The 22726-nt window shown below is 35.2% G+C and overlaps 1 protein-coding gene across 3 annotated transcripts in view; it reads left to right on the top strand.

Annotated features, from left to right (window-relative positions):
* The window catches only part of WDPCP (WD repeat containing planar cell polarity effector), a 426161-nt gene that overhangs the window by 59410 nt on the left and 344025 nt on the right, over window positions 1–22726 (top strand). The window lies entirely within an intron of this gene.

Here is a 22726-nt window from a genome sequence, read left to right as displayed (position 1 = left end):
TCTTTTCTTCTTTTTCTTTTCTTTTCTTTTCTTTTCTTCTTTTTCTTTTCTTTTCTTTTCTTTTCTTTTCTTTTCTTTTCTTTTCTTTTCTTCTTTTTGTTTTGTTGTTGTTAATGTCTATCTGGTTTTAGTATCAGGGTAATACTGGCTTCATAGAATGAATTAGGAAGTTTTCTTTCCTCTTCCATTTGTTGGAACAGTGTGAGAAATACAAGTGTTAACTCTTCTTTAAATGTTTGGTAGAATTTACCTGTGAAACTGTCTGGCCCTGAACTTTTTGTTTCCTTGCAGTTTTTGATTATCAATTCAATTACATTGCTGGCAATCAGTCTGGTTCAAATTTTCTCTTCCTGGTTTGGTTTTGGGAGGTTATATGTTTTTAGGAATTTATCCATTTCTTCTAAATTGTACAATTTGTTGGTCTATAAATTTTTATAATATTCTCTTCCGATTTTTGTATTTTGTAGTGTCAGTTGTGATTTCTCCCCTCTCATCTCTGATTTTATTTATTTGAATTCTCTCTCCTTTTTGTTTGACGAGTGCAGCTAAAGGTTTATAGATTTTGTTGTTCTTTTCCAAGAACTAGATCCTGGTTTCACTGATCTGGTCTTTGTTTTTTTTTTTTTTTTTAATTTTTAAAGATTTTATTTATTTATTCATGAGAGACAGAGAGATTGGCAGAGACATAAGCAGAGGGAGAAGCAGGCTCCATGTGGGGAGCCTGACGTGGGACTTGATCCCTGGTCTCCAGGATCACACCCTGGGCCGAAGGCGGTGCTAAACCTCTGGGCCACCAGGGCTGCCCCTGTGGACAGTTTTTGACCACTATTTCTGTTCTTCCTAACCACTCAGATGCAGCTTCTTCTCTACATTTATTTGTGGAGTTTGTTTTTCCAGCCTTCAGTTGTAAGTGAAGGATAGGGTGAGCTTAGGGTCATCCTACTCCATCCATCATCTTCCCAAACTCCTCCTTTTTGTTTGAACTATATTTTGCTTTTGGTTTTGGTGGGTGGTGGCTTTTTCCCCTTCATTTTTATTTAATTACATTTTGTAGTTTTGTAAACCATAACATGGTTCCCAAATCAAATCTATAAAACAGGGGACATATAGAGAAATCTAGCTTCGTTCTTTTCTACTTTAGCTTGATGTCTCTCTGTCTTTCTTTTACTCTTTTTTTTTTTTTAACTTTTTGGTTTATACTTTCATTAAAAAAATAAGCATTTGTGTGTCTCATAGATAAGAAGCAGGATACTGTACGTTCTGTGCTTTTTTCACTAATCAGTGTATCTTGGATATCAAACTGCAGGAGTATATAGAGATACATTATATTCCTTTTTAAAGCTGCATAGAACTCCACTGTGTAGATGGACCATGGTTTATTCATCCACTTCCCTTTCAATGGATATTTGAATTGGTTCTGCTACTTTGCTATTTATTATAGATGATGTTGCAATGAATTGCATTGGCATATGTCATTTTGTATTTTTGACATTCTTAAAAGGGTTCCTGGGTTTGAAGGTAAATGAATATTTCTGTTTTTTAAAAGATTTTATTTATTTATTTATTCATGAGAGACAGAGAGAGAGAGAGAGAGAGAGAGGCAGAGGCACAGGCAGAGGGAGAAGCAGGCTCCATGCCGGGAGCCCTATGTGGGACTTGATCCCTGGGACTCCAGGATCACGCCCTGGGCCAAAGGCAGGCGCTAAACTGCTGAGCCACCCAGGGATCCCCTCTTTTTATTTTTTTTATAGATTTTATTTGAGAGAGAGAGAGAGAGAGAGAGAGAGAGAGAAAGTGAATATAGAGGGAGGAGCAGAGGGAAAGGGAGAGATAAACCGAAGCCGACTCCACGTTAAGTGTGGAACCCAATGCAGGGCTCATTCTCACTATCCTGAGATCACAACCTGACCAAAACCAAGAGTCAATGCTTAACTAACTGTGTCACCCAGGTACCTGAATATATATTTCATATCATAGCTTTTAGGGTATAATTTGACAAAGCCACTTTGGTGAATCTGAATCCCACCCTAGTTATTAGAATTCTTTGAGAAATGCCTGGTGGCTCAATTGCACCCTAGGCATGGCACCAAGGTGCTATTTCTATATCTCATTTGATTGTTTGGGTTGGATGGCCAAGGTGTAGTTGGGTCTTTATTTGAACAGGACTCTTCTGATATGGAAGACAATGGAATATGAACTCATAGCCTTTAGAACCAGGTGTTTCTGAAGTCTAGAGAAACTGTCAGATGAAAATATGAAATGTCTGGCAGACCAGGGTTTGAGGGTTTATAGGTGATAGTTCTGATAAGGATGCCAGTAGGGGTACTCCAAGGAATTTGATTTCATGTTCTATCCTGAAACGTTTGGTTCTGTGGTTTAAGCCTCTGCATCCCACAGGGACTAGGGGGACTTGGGTTCAAGTAATGGGGCAGTGTGAATACCACTTAGCTATCTTCCATCTTACCTATGAATATTTTTATTCTATGATCACATGTTTCACTTTCACCTGCAGTATAGTAAGGACACCCTTGATCTGATGTCCCAGAGCCCTCCCTTTGCAAGAGTGAGATCTACTGGATTTGTCTTTTCTATGCTTATTTAAAAATATACAATATTTTTAAATAAGGGGCATATATAGCAATCTATATGTTTAGCACAAGTCTGTTTTTCATTTCTTAGGACAGTGGCTAGAATATATCAAGTGTTCAAGAAATTTTGGATGAGTGAATTAATTGAATGAAGGAATTAACTAATTCAGTTGGGAGTAGAAGGAAATAGGAGTAGAGGGGTTTTGGTTTTGTTCTCCGTTTTTAAATAAGGGAGACACTAAGCATAGTTAAAATGATTATGTGGTTTTTATCCTTCCTCTTGTTAATGTGATGTATCACATTGATTAACTTGTGAATATTGACCCAATCACCTTTGTATCTCTGGAATGAATCCGACTTGGTCATGGTGAATGATTTTTTTTTTTTTTAATGTATCACTGAATTCGATTTGCTAATATTTTGTTGAGGATTTTTGCACCTATGTTCATCAGAGATTCTGGCCTGTAGTTTTCTTTTTTGTAGTGTCTTTATGTGGTTTTGGTATCAGGGTAATGCTGGCCTCATAGAATGAATTTGGAAGCTTTTCTTCCTCTTCCGTGTTTTGGAATAGTTTGAGAAGTAAAGTATTAACTCTTCTTTAAATGTTTGGTAGAATTTACCTATGAATCCATCTGGTCCTGGACTTTTGTTTGTTGGGAGGTTTTGGCCACTGATTGAGTTTCACTCTTACCAACTGGTCTGTTCAAATTTTCTTCTTCACTGATGCAGTTTTGGGAGGTTATGTGTTTCTAGGAATGTATCCATTTCTTCTAGGTTGTCCAATTTGTTGGACCTTTGTATATTTGGGATGTTGTTATTTTTTCTTTTGACTTAAACATAGTTAAGTATGGATGGATAAATGTAATAAGCTAACCTAATTTTTCTTAAGGAAGTAGGAAAGGTTTGTATTATTTATAAAAAATCATGGATTTTAGGGTTTTGATTTTTGAAATCTTAAAATAAATGATGGTATTTTAGAGAAGAGATTCAGATCAATTTGAAAGTCCTTTATAAAGTATAATTTAGTAGATACTGATTGATTGATTGGATGTGGACAGCAAGGGAAAAAGAGTAAATAACAATCTAAGTTTTTTCCTTGAGCAATAGTGTGAATGGTAATACCATTCATTAAAACTGGAACCACAAAAAGATGGACAAGTTTGCTGGGTGAAGATGAGGGCTTCAATTTTGGCCCTTGATGAGTAACATTATATTCAGAGTTCTCGTTTCAGAAGTTTGAGTAGGTGAGGAGAGACAGCATACCTCCAGTGCATTTGAGAATGTTTAAGACAGATTTAGAAGATACTCAGCAGGTCCTGCAGAAAGGTCTGGCATGAAGGGGAGAATTGGGAGACTGTGCAGGAAAGGAAGAACTGAGAGAGAACATCATTCCTGCTTAATTAGCTGCCATATTTCAGATCCTTACCATTTAGAACTACAAATCAGAATCTTGGGTTAGATTAGTACTCACTTGGGGGTGTTTTATAAACTTTCTAATACCTGTTTATGGGAATAGTTTTAAAACATCTTTTATGATAATGATCTAGTAATTTTTTCAGTTTCTATTAAAATATAAAGTACTTGACTGTTTCTGAATTTATTAATTTCTGCTATTTTTGCTATTTCCTTTTAATTACTTTGAATTTACTTTGTAGTTCTTTTAAAAGTTTATTAATTTACTTTTAATGAATAAATATTGTATACATTTAAGATATACAACATGATGTTTAGATATATGTATACATTGTGAAATGATTATCACAATTAGTTGATATGTCCATCACCAACCATAGTTATTGTGTATGTGTGTGTGTGGTGAAAACACTTGAGATCTACTCTTTAAGCAAATTTCAAGTATACAGTGCCTTATTATTTTTTTTTAAAGATTTTATTTATTCATGAGAGACACAGAGAGAGAGAAAAAGAGAGAGAGGCAGAGCCACAGGCAGAGGGAGAAGCAGGCTCCATGCAGGGAGCCCGATGTGGGACTTAATCCCAGGTCTCCAGGATCACGCCCTGGGCTGAAGGCAGCGCCAAACCGCTGGGCCACCGGGGCTGCCCACAGTACCTTATTATTAACTGTAGTCTGCATGTAGTACATTAGGTCTCCAGAATTTAACATCTTATAACTCAAAGTTTGTATCCTTTGATAATATCTCCTCTTTTTCCCCCTCTTCCCAATCTTTATAAACCACCATTCTACTTTCTGAGTTTGACTTTTTTTTTAGATTCCACATAAAAATGAGGTCATGTGATACTTGTCTTTCTGTGTCTGGCTTATTTCACTTGGCATAATGTCCTCCAGGTTCATCCATGTTTAATTCAAAATACTTTTTTTCTATTGCCTTTTTTCTTTAACTCATAGTTATGCAGAAGTGTGTTTCTTGATTTCTAACCACGGAAATTTATTGTACTTCCATTTTTGTTGATTTCTAGTGTAATCTGTGAATGTGCTTTCTATGATCTAAATCCCTTAATATTTGTGTAGACTTATTTTGTTATATTTGATTTTTTAATTCCAAACTGAGTTTGAAAAGAGGATATATTCTACAGCCTTTGAATGTGGTAGTCTCTGTATGTCCATTGAGACAAGTTTGTTGTTGGTATATTTTTAATCCTCTGTAGTCCAGATTTTTTTTTTCTGATTATTCAATCAGAAAATAGATTTATTTGTCCTTTTAATTCTGTTTTGTTTTGTATATTTTGGAGTTGTTATCAGATGCATACTCATTATACATTTTTTTCAGGTGTACTAAACCTCTAGTATTATGTATTGACCATCTTCATTTCTAGTAATGCCTTTTTTAGTAATGCCTCTAGTAATTAGTCTTTTTTGTATACTTAATATTACCATACCAGTCATTGTTTGGTTAGTATTTTCATAGTAGATCTTTTTTTCCTTCTTACGTTGAATTTTTATGTGTCCTTATATTTAAGTGTATCTTTTTTAAATATCACTTATTTGTTTTTGTTTCTATTTTTGCTTTATCCCAGTTTGGTACTCTCTTTTTAGCTAGAGCCATTAATCCATTTATATTTGATGTAATTGCTTATATTTTTAGATTCATAGTCCTATTTTGTGATTCTTGTCTTATCTATTTTATGTTTTTCTCTCCTCTTTTGCTTTCTTTTGCATTGATTGTTTTTTTTTTTTTAAATAGTTTTTAGAGCAATTTTAGGTTTGTAGCAAAACTGAACAGAAAGTACAGAAAGTTCTCATATACCCATTGCCCCTCACTACCCACACAGAGACACATAGCTTCCCAGACCAGAATGGTACATTGGTTGCAGTAAATAAACCTACATTGACACATCATTACCCAGAGTTCATAGTTTACGTTAGGATTCACATGTGGTGTGACTTACCCACTATTATAGTATGATGCAGAATTATTTCACTGCCCTAAAAATCTGTGCTTTCCCTATTCATCCCTCCCTTCCCCTAACCCCTCACAACCACTGATCTTTTTAATTATCTCCATAGTTTTACCTTTTTAAGAATGCCATGTAGTTGGAATCATAAAGTATGTAGCCTTTTCATATTGGCCTCTTCCATTTAGGAATACACATCTAACATTCCTTTATGTCTTCTCATGACTTACTAGCTCATTTCTTTATAGTGCTGAATAATATTCCATTGTCTAGATGTACCACAGTTTATCCACTTATTGACTGAAGGACATCTTGGTTCCAAGTTTGGCAATATTGAATAAAGCCACTATAAACATCTGTGTGCAGGTTTTTGTGTGGGCAAGGGTTTTCATTTCATTTGGGTAAAATACCAAGGAGTGTGATTGCTAGATCATATGTGGTAGGGGTATATTTTATTTTGTAAGAAACTGCCAAACAGTCTTCCAATGTGGCTGTATTCCAACCAGCAATGATTGAGAGTTCTTACTGCTTCACATTTTTATATTTTGTGTTGTCAGTGTTTTGACCATTCTAGTAGGTGTGTATTTATCATTGTTGGTTGATTTAAAAAAAATCATTTCATATTCCCCTTCTACTGGTTTGGAAGTTATATACTCATATTCTTTTAGTGGGTACCCTAAAAATTACACATATTGTACTTTTTACGATTGAAGGCCAGTTAATACCTCTATTTTCTTTTCAGATAATATAACAATCTTATAACTTTTTTTTTTAAAATAGGCTCCATGCCCAGTGTGGAGCCCAGCATGGGGCCTAAACTCACCACCCTGAGATCAAGACCTGAGCTGAGATTAAGAGTTGGATGCTCAGTCAACTGAGCCACCCAGTCACCCCAACTTAAGATCTTTTCAATTATTTTTTGCCTGCCTGCTGACTTACATGTTACTGCTGATTTATATTTCAATATGTTTTTTGGAAATCTCGAAAGAAATTATTATAAGTTTAGCACAGAGTTTCATACTCGTGTTTCTCACCTTTCTTTTTTCCTTTTTTGCATCTCAGATCCCCATTTACTCGGGTTACGTTCCTTCTGCCTTAAGTATATTCATAGAATTGCCTTTCTCAAAGTTTGCTGGTATCAGATTTTCATCTTTTATCTGAAAATGTCTTTATTTTGCCCCAATTCTTGAAAGATAATATTACCTAGTTTAAATTTTTAGGATCACAGTTTAGTTTCTTTTACCACATGGTTTCTCATGGCTGTTGAAGTCAGCTGTCAGTCTAATTGTTGCTTATTTTAAGTCAATCTGTCTAACTGCTTTTAAGATCTTGGCTTTGTCTTTGGCCTTCTGCAGTTGCATAGTGATGTGTCTGGGCATGAATTTTTTTTTTCTTTTTAAATCCAGCTTTAGATTTGTTGAGCTTTTTGAATCTGTAGATTATTGTTTTTCATCAGTGTGAGAAATTTCTTTATATTTCTTCAAATTTTGCCACTGTCCCAATCTCTCCTATTGTTTCTGAGCAATAATCAGACATACTAAGTAATTTCTCACTTTGTAGTCTAAGGTTTTTTGTTTTTTGGGTTTTTTTTTAGAGGTTTTATTTATTTATCATGAGAGACAGAGAGAGAGATAAAGACATAGGTAGAAGGAGAAGCAGGCTTCCCATGGGGAGCCTGATGCGGGCGGGACTCAATCCCATGACATGAGCTAAAGGCAGACCCTCAACCATTGAGCTGCCCAGGTGCCCCCCACTTTTTAAAAAAGATTTTATTTATTTTTTTGAGAGAGAGAGAGTGGGAAGAGAAGCAGAGGGAGAGGGACAAGCAGACTCCATGTTGGATACTGAGCCGGACACGGCTTGATTCCAGGATCCCAAGATCATGACCTGAGCCGAAACCAAGAGTCAGTCTCTGAACTGAGCTACCCAGGCGCCCCTCCAGCTATTTATTCTGTTAATTTTTTCCATTGAGTTTTTAATTTCAATTAATTTTTTTTATTTCGTGGAGTTTTATTTTTTTCTAAAATTTGTCCTTTAAAAAATAGTTTACTATTCTCTGCAGTATTTTCAACTTGAGTTTTTATTTCTTTAAATATAAGGATAGGTATTTTATTACCTGTGCCTAGTATTTCCGACATACTATCTCTTTGAGTTGTTTCTGCTTTCTGTTGCCTTTGTTGATTCTTATTCATATTGTATTATGTCATTCTTTATTTGAAAAATTAATTGGAACTCTTTGAAGTCTGAAATGAAAGTGTGTATTCATTCCTTCAAGAGGAATTTTGTTTGCTTCTGCCGTAGAAATCACTTACTGATCTGGGACCACTTTGGACTAAATTCAAAACCTAAAATGCATTGAATACCCACGTTAAGAGAATTTGGACTGTATTTCTATGTGATGGCTGACTTCAGGCTGCACTTTCTTGGGAGCAGGATCCTTTGGCTTCCCCTTTAGTCCCAAGCAACTTTCTTTGATGTCCTCTAGGGATTAGAGGGGTTGGGTGGGTTTACTTCTGTTTTGTTTTTACACTGAGATGTAGTACTTCAGAGTTCAAGCTTTACAATGGGAATGGTTATTTATTACATTACCTACGTTGGACAGGACTACATTCTGCCTTTTCTCTTGAATTTAAAAGTTACATTACTCTTTTTCTCTGAGTTTATATTTAAGGTCCTGAATTATCTATTACCACATATCTTATGCATAAAAACATTTTTTAGCATTAACCACTTTCATTTATTGTGCAGGAGGAATTGGAATAAATAACGCCCTCATCTCTTCTTTCTATTGACCTAATTATAAGCTAAACTTCTCACAAGCATCCTTTACAATCATTCTGCTTCACTGAACATAGTATCTCATAACATTTTATTGGTTGTGGTGCCATGGGATTCTAGGTTAGGCCCAGGATCTTAAAAGCCATGACTTTCAGAATCTTGAGAGACTTTATTATGATTTGGCCTCTAGGATCATGGGATCTCTGGACCAGTATAGCAAAGGGAAAGTTTTTAGTAAGTTTTATATAAGTTAGAAAAAGTTTTTGAGCCATAGCCACATTTCATTACTTTTGCATTTGTTACCATAGAGCCCAATTCTCATGCCAAGTAACAGCGATCTAATGAATAATGTCAGAAGCAACTAGAGGAGCTAGACAAGTAAACCTTTGCAGACCAGTGTCCCATTTTTTTGCCTTGGAGGTGTCATATTTTTATGTACTTTCAGTCTTTAGGGATTATGAGGTGTTCCATAAACACTTAAATGTTTTCAGGTGGATCTGAGCTCTGCTTGATATTGTGGCCAAAAATATCACTTGGATCATTTCTATGTTCAGCTTTAGACAAAGTATATAGATCATACCCTTCAGCTTAGGAATTTGAAAATTAAAATATCCAAAGACAAAAGAAAGGGTAGATTATCACAGGATGGATTTAAGAGATAAGAAAATGAATGATGATAGAGGCCTAGTGCTGGAGAACAAAGGGAAATAGACCCTATCCAAAGATTTGATTGCATGCTTCTCCTGTTTAAGTGGGGAACCTAGACTAGTTTTCAGTTTGGATTGAAGCCCTCCATTTTCATGCCTCTGTCTTCCTCTCCCTTCCCACCCCCCTCCCCGTCTCTCTCTTTCTCACACACACACACATACACACATACACACACACATGCACACGCACACACACACAGGCACATTTTAACACACTTTAACACTAACTACTATTCTAAGCCAAAGTGTATTTGGCTCTCTCCTGGCTTTCAACACTGGAGGTTGGCAAGTTGGAGGACTGGTATACTTACCAGCCAGGGAATTCTGTAATCTACAACCGTGGCACCCTGCTGCTAGAAAAGGAATAGGTTTGTCTCTCCAAGTATAAATAATAGAACTGATGTCTTTGGTAGGGCCTTAGAGTACCTTTCTGTTCCACCTGGATTTCCCTTTCTCTCCCTCCAATTTACCTTAAAAATGTTTGGTTTTGACTATAAAGGCAATGTTGATTATAGTAATTCATGTGAACAGTTTGTCATTTATGTTTGATTATCATGTAGAGCAGGAAATATGACTTATAATCATCATGTATATTATTAAATAAGTGTGAGGTTAATATTGGAAATTTAGCTGATATTTTATCATCCATGGATGCACATTTAAAGAAGTTGTTGCTCAACAATATAACAAGAACACTAATTCCAAAAACTCTAATATTTACTGAGGAAGTAATTATAGTAGTATAAATATAGTAGTATGTCTTTTTTTTTTTTTTAAAGATTTATATATTTACTTGAAAAAGAGAGGGAAAGAAACTAGGGGCAGGGAGTGGGAGAGAGAGTCTAAAGCAGACTCCATGTTGAGCACAGAACCCAACATGGGGCTTGATCTCAAAACCCTGAGATCAGGGCCTGAGCCAAAACGAAGAAACCAAGAGTCAAGATGCTTAACCACTGGTGGCACCCAGGCTCCCTAGTAGCGTGTCTTTCTTATACATAGTTAAATAGTCTTTAAAATGTAATTCTGGGTGGAGAACAGGAACAAGAGCCTACCCTGTTACCCCCCAGGAAGCCAAAGAAGTAGAATATAAGAGAAGCTTTGTCACTGCCTTTGACTATGAAGAAGCCACTCACCATTCTCATTTGTCTTTGTTAATTTTGCCATAGAAACACACTCTAGATTTTAAAACGTGATTCTTTTTGAGGTAATATATAATCAGTTTGAGCACATTTGAAATACATTATTTTCAGAATTGTGAGCCTACCTCAGAATACATTTAGATTATTTAAATCCCAAAATATAGCATTTTAATGCATCTCAATCTGTTACAATTTTATAAGTCAAACAAAGGTAACAAATGAAAGTTTGGTTGGTTGATGTAGTACTGTGGTGTCTTGATGGTAATGGTGGTGGTTTTTGTTTTCTAAATACTGAGAAAGCTTTACTAACTTTGTAGGTTTATTGCCTGGTGAACACTAGGTGGTGCAATTGTGCAAGGACCATATAATGAAGTATTGGAAGGTTTTTTTTAGTGTTTTGGAAGACGGGGATGAAATTAGAATTCTGGTTTGAAGAAACTTTGGAATTATTAAATACTAAAATACATGGATGAATCTTGCTCTTTTATTAGTTGTTCTGGGATGCAAATGGAGCCTATCTTGTGATTTAGATTACAAAGGCCTCAAAATATCTGTGTACTGTTTACATTGCATTTTAAGCTCAACTAACTATAGAAAGAAAATAGCTCCACAAAAAACAAAAAAGAAAAGTGATACAATTTGGTTTTCTATAAATATTTCAATATTGAATTGTTCTACGACTATAACTAAATAGGCTTGCACTGTACTATTTAAATAATTCTAAAATACCATAGGATTTCAGCAGTCATATGTAATATTTCATCTTACCAAGTGATTGTTGATCAGTTAAAACTTGAAAAGTAGCTTTCCTCCTGGTGTATTTTGTTTTCTTTTATCCATTAAAAAATCCCAACAACCTTGCATCCTCATGTAGGTTCAGGTCATTAAATTAGTAAATTGAGGATTGAGTTTCTGAAATGAAAAATGATTGTTGGGCAGCATGGGTGGCTCAGCGGTTTAGTGCTGCCCAGGGCGTGATCCTGGAGACCCCGGATCGAGTCCCACATCGGGCTCCTGCATGGAGCCTGCTTCTCCCTCTGCCTGTGTCTCTGCCTCTCTCTCTCCCTCTCTGTGTCTCTCATGAATAAATAAATAAAAATCTTTAAAAAGAAGAAAAATGATTGTTGATTTATGTGTATATTAAAGAGAAGAAAAGAAAATATTCCTCTACAGATAAATATTTAAAGTTTTAAGTCTTAATTCTGAAAGTCCCCCCCCTCCCCTTTTAAGCTTTTTTCCAACTTGAGATACACTTCTTTTTGGAATTAAAAAAAGTCATTTATATCTTCCACCAATTTAATGAATAATGTTTCTGTTACATTTGTATTTAAATATCTTTATTTAGGAAGCAAAAAATAAAACTATCTTATCATTTTGAAACATTCACCAGTAATCAGAAAAATCAGAATCAATTTAAGTAGCCTACTTCAGTAGGCTTCTATAAATGACAGAATTACACAAACTATATTGCATTTTTACATGTTATTTTTCTAATTGAATCATATTCTCTATCAGGTACAGTTACACAAAACTGATTTTAAGTTTCATTTAATGTACTGAGACAACTTTATTTTAAAACTAAATTTCCATGTACTATGCAAAGATTATAACATTTTCAGAAATTTAGATTTATGTTATATGAAATTTTTTCTTGTTAACATTATAATACTTCTCTTCAAGACTGCCACCTTTAGGGATCCCTGGGTGGCGCAGCGGTTTGGTGCCTGCCTTTGGCCCAGGGCGCGATCCTGGAGACCTGGTGATCGAATCCCACATTGGGCTCCCGGTGCATGGAGCCTGCTTCTCCTTCTGCCTATGTCTCTGCCTTTCTCTCTCTCTGTGTGACTATCATAAAAAAAAAAAAAAAAAAAGACTGCCACCTTTAGTGTTTCTCTTTTGAATCTTTGATATTTCTATTTTGAGGTAATATTATTTCATTCTTATGAATAAAGTCATTTTCCTTCTTTTTGGAAAATGGGTGTATGTGTTCATAGACAGATACACATACATCAGAGTCCAGCCAGCTGAGCCATTGCTCATGGCTCATTTGATGCTATATATTTTTTATTTTAAATTTATTTTCGCAGTCCCCTTTGAAACTTTTGGAATGTAACATGTAATTAATATCTTGTTTAAAAAATACAGATTAGTATTTTAGTCATGTAAGCCAGTTTTAGATGAAATGTTATAGAAACAATTTATGGAATTGAAAAATCACTATATTTATAGTAGTTGGCAGCCTTTATAAAATGACTTGCTGTTCCTGCAGATATATCCATTATCATAGTTGTCCCTATTTAATGGTACCCATGTTAGCTATATTAGCCAGGGGGTTGAATAGCCATGAAAATGGGAGTGACCTCTGACCTCAGAAATCATTCTTTTAAAAAGAGGACTGAAACATTGGTGATAGGAAATTTGAATTGCTCTTGCAGCTGCAGTGTTTGTTCTGTGAATACTTAATTTAGTCTAAAGCTATACTTTTTCTTCCAAATCTGTCAGTCTTTCAGAAGCATCAAATTCACTTCAGGAAGAAAAAAAATACTTCCTTCCCAGGCTTGTATTATTGAATGTGGTATTCAGGCTTCAAACAGTTTCATTTAAGTAATACATATAGTCTTAAGAATGGGAATCCTCACATTTGACATGCTCTGTTAAATATATAGCTCATTCAGACCCCGTTCAAGATACTGCTATGCAGGCATTTATTTTGGATAATCCTTTTAATGACTATAACTCAGCTTCCTAGCTATGTAAAAGATTGGTAGAGTGTAGAGATATAAGTGTGTGTGTGTAGTGTGTATATATATATATATATATATATATATATATAATTGATGTGTAAATATGCATATCTGTGTATGTTACATAAGTTTGTTAAAGTTTTATAAAGAATTTGATTTTGTGTTATATATGTACATATTTATTTAGATATTTGAAAGAAAATGTGCAAGACCTATGTTGATGTGTGGGGAGTTACACATAGAACACTCATTAGGGTAATAGGATTGCTATGGCTAATTCTCACATGCTGACCAAAAATTTAGCCCAAAGAAATTTGACAGTGGTGTTTAAAAAAGCATATATTGGATCATGTTCTCATTACTTTGAAATTATTAACTTGCCTTGGCTTTTATAAGATTCTTCTACCCTATTAAACCTTTTAGTAATGTATTTGTCGATCAGAGAAGGGGTGAGAAAAGGGCAGAAACCTAGCATTTGCTACTTTAGTACCAACTGATGCAAAATCAAAATATTTGCTATATATTTTAACATTTGTTCTATATATTTCATAATGTTAAATGATTTTGAAAAAACAAACAAATATTATAAAACAACATGAAAGTAACCTGAAGTTTTTTTCAACATTATACATTTAAGAATTACGTAAAATACAATACCATGTATGATTATTACTTACTTTATTACATGCTATATTGAATTATAAATCCTGACAGTAAGAGCTCTTTGGTGCAGTTTGGAAAATGATGAAGCATTACTGAAACCTATTTGAGTTTCAATGCTTAAGAAATCAAAATGGGATAAATTAAAAACTGAAATACAGAATTTATTCATGTTTTAATTAGAAAAATAGTTATAGTGAAACCTACTGCTTTTCTTCATTTTCTGTTGAAAATAAACAATCGCATATAGAGACATATTAATAGAAAGAAAAGACACTCTTACATGCTTTCTGGCCCACTATTCACATTCCTTTATTTCTGAAGGGTTAGAGGTGCCTCTTGTGAGTACCATCCATGTCTATCCCTCAGGGAACCGTCAGAGGAGGCTTTCATATCAGCAAGCTGCTTTCTCTACTTGCTTTACTTGAACAGAGTGTGTATATAATTAGTTGCTCTAGAAGTGAACATTTTATGTGATAAACTTTCTGAATTCTATACCTTCTTTTAATTCATTAGATTAGTTTGTTTATACTACCTATTAGTAACCTAACTTTATAGGAGTTTAACCTCATTATAAAAGAAAAACAAATATTTTGATGTTTTAGAGGAATGTTAACAGAGGTCAAATAAATATTTGTCTTGTTTATAAAAATAATTTGTAAATTAAATAATATTTCTTAATATCGGAAACTTGTTTTTGTATTGAATAGAATTGTGCACATCATCTTTAAGCCACCTTAAATAGTGATATAGAAACAATTACTATATAGATTTTTAAAGGCAAGTTGTTTTTAAACTTAGTTGCTTTTCAAAAGAGTACTTACTACAAAGCTACTGGAACATAACCTTTTAATAGAATGCCTTGCTTCTATTTAGAATAACAATAAAAATGAAGTTTTTAGAGTATTTAAGAAATAGGGAATACTGGGATGCCGGGTGGCTCAGCGGTTGAGCATCTGCCTTCATTCAGCTCAGGGCATGATCCTGGAGTCTTGGGATCGAGTCTGGCATAGGGCTTCCTGCATGGAGCCTGCTTCTTCCTCTGTCTGTGTCTCTGGCTCTCTCTGTGTGTGTCTCTCATGAATAAATGATTAAAATCTTAAAAAAAGAAATAGGGAATACAAAGCATGTCCTGAGTCACTGAAGAAGTGATTTATTAGCTATTATCTACCTATCTGTTCATCTATCAATAAATGACATTATTTACTAAAATTGTTGGTTCTCATTCTCTGATTGCCTGTAGATAATAGTTCCAACTATTAGAAAGAAATGCACTACTAAAAATTAGCTTGATAATACTTGGAGTAATCAAAGTATTACTAGACATAATTTTTAACCATCATTTGTGGAGCAGACTTTATTCAGCATACTTATTAGCTTATTCTTACTATATGTTATAGAAGTTTTGGCAATGTGAAAGAATTTTAACTGCTTTTACCTTGCTATATATGTATAGTTTTTACTTCAAGTGAAAAGAGGGGTTTTAGTTGTCAAAAATTAGCAAAACTGCAGTGAGATAACTGTTTTCTATACAAGTGTAAATTGTGAGTTCACTGTCTTAGAAGAAAAGACAAATAAAAAAAATAATAATTGCATATATTTGGGAAAAGTTTCACCTCTTATCAAATACTATTTTTGCTAAAAAGAGTTTTCCTTTAAATATTTCAGCAACAGGGCAGCCTGGGTGGCTCAGTGGTTTAGCGCCGTCTTTGGCCCAAAGCCTGATCCTGGAGACCCAGGATCGAGTCCCACATCGGGCTCCCTGCATGGAGCCTGCTTCTCCCTCTGCCTGTGTCTCTGCCTCTCTCTCTCTCTCTCTCTCATGAATAAATAAGTAAAAATTAAAAAAAATATTTCAGCAACAGATGATGAAACAATATTCTTTAGCGGTTTATAAGTTCTGGGTGACTTGTGTTCAGGAATTGCAAAGAGGAAAATTGAGAAAAGTCTGAGAAATAGATACAAGTCCATGATTTTTTAAAATATTTGTTTATTTGTTATTTGAGAGCATGGGGAGGGGTGGGCAGGGGGATAGGGAGAGAGAGAGTCCTCAAGCAGACTCCCTGCTGAGCACAGAGCTGGATGTGGGGCTCCATGCCAGGACCTGAGATCATGACCTGAGATGAAATCGATCCAGCTGCTTAACCAACTGAACCACCCAGGTGCCTCCAGCCCAAGAATTCTAATGACTAAGCCTATATTGTTTGAAAATATCTACACTAACCACAGAGTTATTTTGCATCTCACCTCATATATCTCAGTACAAAATAAAAGTGACTGATTTCCATGAATAAATAATTTACTTTTCTTAAATGTTACTTCATTAGCAGTGATAGGATTCTGACTCTCAGAACCATTGGAGAGTGAAATTCTATCAGACTAGTTTCATCTTTTCTGCTAGCTTTACTACTTTAAAAACTGTAAACCCTTAATAAATTGCTGAAATCTTGTTAGTTTGAAAATACATGTCAAAATAGTATGTGCTTTAAAAATATTTTCCTTGAATGAGACATGAATGAATGCTTTTAAAGGAGGTGTTGACACTAGTGATTTTGATGATTTGTATTAAGCTATAAGGAAAATATACAGGATGATGTAGTATATTTAAAACAGACTTATGTCAGTAATATATGCTAAAATTGTTGGGGTATAGAAATCATCTTCATAGCTGGACAACCTTGCTTGCATGAATTTCTCTCCCTTTGAGTACCCAAAGCAATTTGTCAAAAGTGAATTTTTAATTTTTAAGTGATGGTTTAAAGTATGTTAAGATGAAAGGCTCTAAACTCAAGTAGATTACAGTGATATCTACCAGATAGTCATATTTCTCAATGTCTTATTTTTCTACATTAGCATATTAGTAAACCAGTTCATATGTAGTGAGTTGATTTTTATTTTTTTATTTTTTATTTTTTTAAAGATCTTATTTTATTTATTCATAGAGACAGAGAGAGAGAGAGGCAGAGACACAGGCAGAGGGAGAAGCAGGCACCACACAGAGAGCCCGATGTGGGACTCAATCCCGGGTCTCCAGGATCATGCCCTGGGCTGCAGGCGGCGCTAAACTGCTGTGCCACCGGGGCTGCCCTGATTTTTATTTTTAATGAATTATTTTATTTGAGTGTCATTGGCACATGGTATTACATTAGTTTCAGGTGTACAACATAGTGATTCCACAAGTTCATACTTTATGCTACCTTTTTTAAAGTTTAAATTCAGTTAGCCAACATATAGTACATCATTACTTTCAGATGTAGCTTTTTAGTGATACTTTCTGCTATCTATGTTCACCACAGTGTAGCTACCATCTGTCACCATACAACACTATTACAAATGTCATTGACTATATTCCTTATGCTGATCCTTTTATTCCCATGACTTATTCATTTCATAACTGGAAATTTGTATCCCCCACTTTCTTTCACCCATTTTGCCTATCCCTCCTAAACTCCCTCCCCTCTGGGAACCGTCATTTCTGTGATTCTGTTTTTTGTTTGTTGTTTCAGATTCTACATATGAGTGAAATCATATGGTATTTGTCTTTTTTTCATCTATTTCACTTAGCGTAATACCCTCTGGGTCTATGTTGTTGCGAATGGCACAATCTCATCTTTTTTTTATGGCTATAAAATATAAGTACACACACACACACATGCACACAGCCCTTCTTCCTTATCCATTTTCTAACAATGGATGCTTGGCTTGCTTCCAGATCTGGACTATCATAAATAATGCTGCAATAAACATAGGGGTACATGTATCCTTCCAAATTAGTTTTTTTTTGATTTGTATGGAGTAAACACTCAGTAGTGGAATTATTGGATAATATGGTATTTCTATTTTTAATTTTTTGAGGAACCTCCATTTTGTTTTCCACAGTGGCTAAACCAGTTTACATTCCCACTGACAGTGTGTGAGCGTTCCCTTTTCTCCACATTCTTATCAACAACATTTGTTATTTTTTATCTTTTTGATAAATGCCATTCTGACAGGAGTTAGGGGATATCTCATGGTTTTGATTTGCACCTTCCATCTTTTTTTTTTTTCTTCCATCTTTTCATATTTGGTTGGCCATCTATGTGTCTTCTTTGGACAACTGTCTCTTCAGGTTCTCTGACCATTTTTAATTAGATTACTTGGAGTTTTTCTTAGTGTTGAGTTGTGTAAGTTCTTTATGTTTTGGATATAAGCCCCTTATTGGATATGTCATTTGCAAATATCTTCTCCCATTCAGTAGGTTGCCTTTTTGTTTTGTCTTTGGTTTCTTTCTTTGTGCAAAAAAAACTTTTTATTTTTATGTAGTCCCAGTGGTTTATTTTTACTTTTGTTTCCTTTTTTTTTTTTTTAAGATTTATTTATTTATTCAGAGAGAGAGAGAGAGACACAGACAGAGGGAGAAGCAGGCTACTTGCAGGAAGCCCGACTTGGGACTCAATCCCGGGTCTCCAGGATCACACCCCGGGCTGCAGGCGGCGCTAAACTGCTAGGCCACCAGAGCTGCTCTACTTTTGTTCCCTTTGCCTTAGGAGACATGCCTAGAAAAATGTTACTATGGCTGATGTTAGAGACATTACTGCCTGTGTTCTCTTCTAGGATTTTTATAGTTTCAGGTCTCATATTTAGGTCTTTAGTCCACTTGAGTTTATTTTTGCCTGTGGTGTAAGGAGGTGGTCCAGTTTCCTTCTTTTGTATATACCTGTTATTTGCAAATAGTGATGATTGAATTTCTTTGCCAATACGGATGCCTCTTAGAGTCAGTTTTTATTTTTACACCTTATTTGGGATTCCATATGTCTAATTTTGTAATTTCACATGTTACTTTAAATAATGTTATTAACAGTTTATAAGTACTTGGTCATATATAATTGACAAATTGATTATATTTTACTTGATTAAAGGCAGGAGTCTGGATTGAGGTTCCTTCTTAGCATTTTGAGTTAAACTTTTGAATGCAGATCATGTTCTTTGAAATTTAAGCCTTACTTGACCTTTGTGAAAATTTTTAAAATTCTTGTTTCTTTGAACATAGCATATAGTGATTGCAGATTTATCATACTCAGATTTTGCCATTGGGGGACATACCTTCTTATTTAGCAGAGATAAGACATTCATTCATTTGACAACAAATATTTATAAAACATCTACCATGTTCTATAAGAGTAATTAAATTACCTATCAGGGCACAAGTCAATTTCAGTCTTGTGGGGGACACAGACAAGTAAATAGGTAAATCTAAGTATGTAAATTGATGAGTACTGTGAGTGAGGAATATACAGGGTACTCTGAAAGTACCTGTAGTGGAATTAGGTTTGGCCATCTAACCAAATCTTAGTGGAGTCTGGTATTGGGGAAAGCTTCCTGGAGAAAGTTTTGGCTAACCTGAGGCATAACATGTATAAGGGTTAGCCTGAGGTGAAGTGTTAAAAGGGAAAAAGATGTGGGGGTAGCTAAGTGTATTTCACATAAAGTATGTACAAAGGAAAGAGGAGCTAGAGAATGTGGCATGTCTCATGGGACTCTAGAACTTCAGTGTTCAGAGATGAAGCCAGAGGTGTGAGCAAGGACTATTTCATGCATGGTCTTAGGTATTATTGGAATTTCATCCTTAGTGCGATGGAAAGTCATTAAGGCTTTTCAGAGAAATGACATGATTCTTGTTGCTGTTTGGAAGGGTTTTGCTGACAGAAGGAAGAGTGGGTTGGGAGAAGTTAGATTAGAGACAAGGATATAAAGTGTAAGGACATTCTGGGTAATTGGTTGAGATGTGTTTGAGCCATAAACTATTTTGGTAGCAGTAGAGATGAAAAGAACTAGATGAATTTATGAAATTTTAACTAGTAACAGCAACAGAGTTGGTAATTGATAAGATGTGGGGTATGTGGAAGAAATAAATAGTAGTAAAGGTAACACTCAAGTTTCTAACTTAAGTAACTAGGTGGATAGTGCTTCCATTTAATGTGATTGGGATCATGGAAGGATTCAGAAAAGGAAGAATATGGATTCAGTTTTATAATGGTGAACCTCAAGTTAATGTGGAAGATGGGTAATAGGAGGTGGATATATAAACAAGCTGCTCAGGAGAGAAATGAGGGCTGGTGACTAAAAGTCATCAGCATGTAGGTAGTATTTGGAATAGATGAGGAGTTTTGCAGGGAGGGTATAAAGAGATCTCGGAGGACTCTTGAGTAGGATCCTGAGGAATCCAATATTTAAGAGATGGACAGAAGAAGAACCAGTGAAAAATACTGAGAAGCAGCAATTGGAGAGAGGTAGGTTGAAAATGGGGAGAGTGCTGGGTCACTGAAACCAATGGATGAAAGTGATTAAAAAGGTTATCAGGCAGTGAGAGTAGAAATATAATGGTAGAAAATGCACCCTATATGGGAAATTCAGATGAAGTGCTGTGTGATTTCAGATGAAGGAAAGACTCTCTGGCTAGGGAACAGGAATGCTTCATGGAAGAGGTTGCACCTGAAAAGCACATTTAAAGAAACTCCTGAATGGCAGGGAATATATTCCAGGTAAAGCGGCAACATAGTAAAAGGTAGGAGAGTATGAGGCTTTAGAAGTAACAAGTCGTATGTTATTTAGCTACAGTTCTAGGGTTGGTGTTAGAGGTAGTACTAGAAAGGTAATGGGGAAATGAATATGAAGGCCATGATTGACATGCTGAAAGCTCTATGCTCTTGGCAATAGGAAGCCATAGGAGGATTTTAATGAAATCAGAATGATTTCATTCCTTTTAAGACTGTAGCATACTTCATTGTATAGATGTATCACATTTTGTTTATCCATTCATCAACAGTATATTCTTTAGGGATACATATATAGGTAGTGATATATTTTGGGTAAAGGAAAGTAACCCAAAATTCAGGGTGCAGGTCACGTCTGGAGGAGAGAATGGGAGGGATGTGACTTGGGGAGGGGGTGCGAGTGTTTTACGGTACTGGTAGTGTTCTGTTTCTTTTCTATTCTTTTTTTTTTTTTTTTTTTCATGAGAGACAGAGAGAGAGAGGCAGAGACACAGGCAGAGGGAGAAGCAGACTCCATGCAGGGATCTCGATGTGGGACTCGATCCCGAGTCTCCAGGATCACGCCCTGGGCTGAAGGCGGCGCTAAACTGCTGAGCCACCTGGGCTGCCCTAGTGTTCTGTTTCTTAAACTGAATGGCGAGTAAAGGATATTCATTTTATTCGTTAAATAGCTTATATGTTTTATACTTTAGTATGTATATTTCACAATTAAAAAAAATTAAAGTGATCATGGCAGTACTGTAATTTTCAGTGTCTTGTAAATAGAATGATGTAAGATTCGTTATCTGATAAGATTAATCTATCAGTAGGTTAGGTTGGGGCAAAAAGAGGTTCTTTGGAGAGATTACTGAAATAGTCCAGAAAAGGAGTACAGGGCCAGAACCAAATCAAACTGTAGCACTGGAGAAGATTAATATAAATCAGGAAATTAATATAAATCAGGCAAAGAAATCAAGAGTATTTGTGAACTGGTGGGACAGGGTGGAGTGGAGGTTGTTCATTTTCAGTGTGCTTTCTTTCCTTTTTCTCACAGTGACTTTATTATCTAAAGTCACTTGTATTGAGCCTCCCCCTATTCCCTTGGTCTTACTCAACAGAAGACCTCTCTTCATTCTTCATTAGGAAAAAAAATAAGTTATCAAGCTTTACACTATTAAGTAAAAGTGTTTTACTTTTTTGGTCCCTACCTCACATAAAAGAAGCATGAAGAGTCTGAGATTTTACCTTACTTGCAGTCTACTAAGTTAGCCAGTTTCATGGAAGCTGGTAGAAAACATGAAATTCCTGGGTCAGAGTGAAGGTTAGTTTTTATTCATAGCAATAGAGTGAAGTATTAGCATTTTTTTTCTAATCCCCAGTTTCTTTAGTGTGACATAAAGAGTGCCAGATGATACCTGTACGTGCAGTGGGTTGTATTACAGAAGAGCTTAGGGAACCTAAACTTTTTGTAATGGGAAGTAAGCATGCCTGCCCTTTGCTCCATAAGAAACATTACCTCTATTTTCCAGGGCTATTTGTTATCCTTGAAGAGATCGTCTAGAACAAAGGGCCCTCAGTACCTCTTTTGCAGAAACCTGAGAGATTTATGGACAATTGTCTCCCAACACCTCAGAACATCTTAATATTTATCCTTCTTTCATTTCTATCAATCTCAGAAATATATCATTTCTTTTCATAGCTAACACTTCAACTTTGATTTTTATCCTCTTCTCTTTTGACTTCTGAGGTCTTATATCATGGCTATGTCTTCTCAGATCTTTATCAAATATTTATTGAATATTATGATACTGTGTGAGATGTTACAAAGCAGCTTTATGTAGCACTTACGTTAGTTAAGGTACTCAGATAAGTAAAAGAAATATTGAAGATTATCTTAGAATAGGATAAACTCGGTAAAGTTAAAATAAAAAAGAATGACGTAGAAGAAACTGGGATTGGTCCTATTTTACATAGTGATCATTGCAGAGACTTTTAGGAAGAAGTGACCTATGCACAGAGATCTGAATTATGAGAATCAGATTTCCACATAAAAGAAGAGCACAAAAACTCATAGGAATAAGATTGATATTTTTTGAAAAACAAAAAGAAAGCCCATGTTTCTGGATGGTAGTGAGCTTAGGAGGACAGTGGTAAATGATGAACTTAGATAGGTCCAGATTACTAGATTCAGATGACAAGACATTTGAATTTTATTTGGTCTATAAC

Source organism: Canis aureus, chromosome 11 (genome assembly GCF_053574225.1).
Source record: "Canis aureus isolate CA01 chromosome 11, VMU_Caureus_v.1.0, whole genome shotgun sequence".
Classification (NCBI taxonomy): domain Eukaryota; kingdom Metazoa; phylum Chordata; class Mammalia; order Carnivora; family Canidae; genus Canis; species Canis aureus.
Note: the sequence above shows the minus strand (reverse complement) of the source record. Positions and strands in the feature narration are given on the sequence as shown.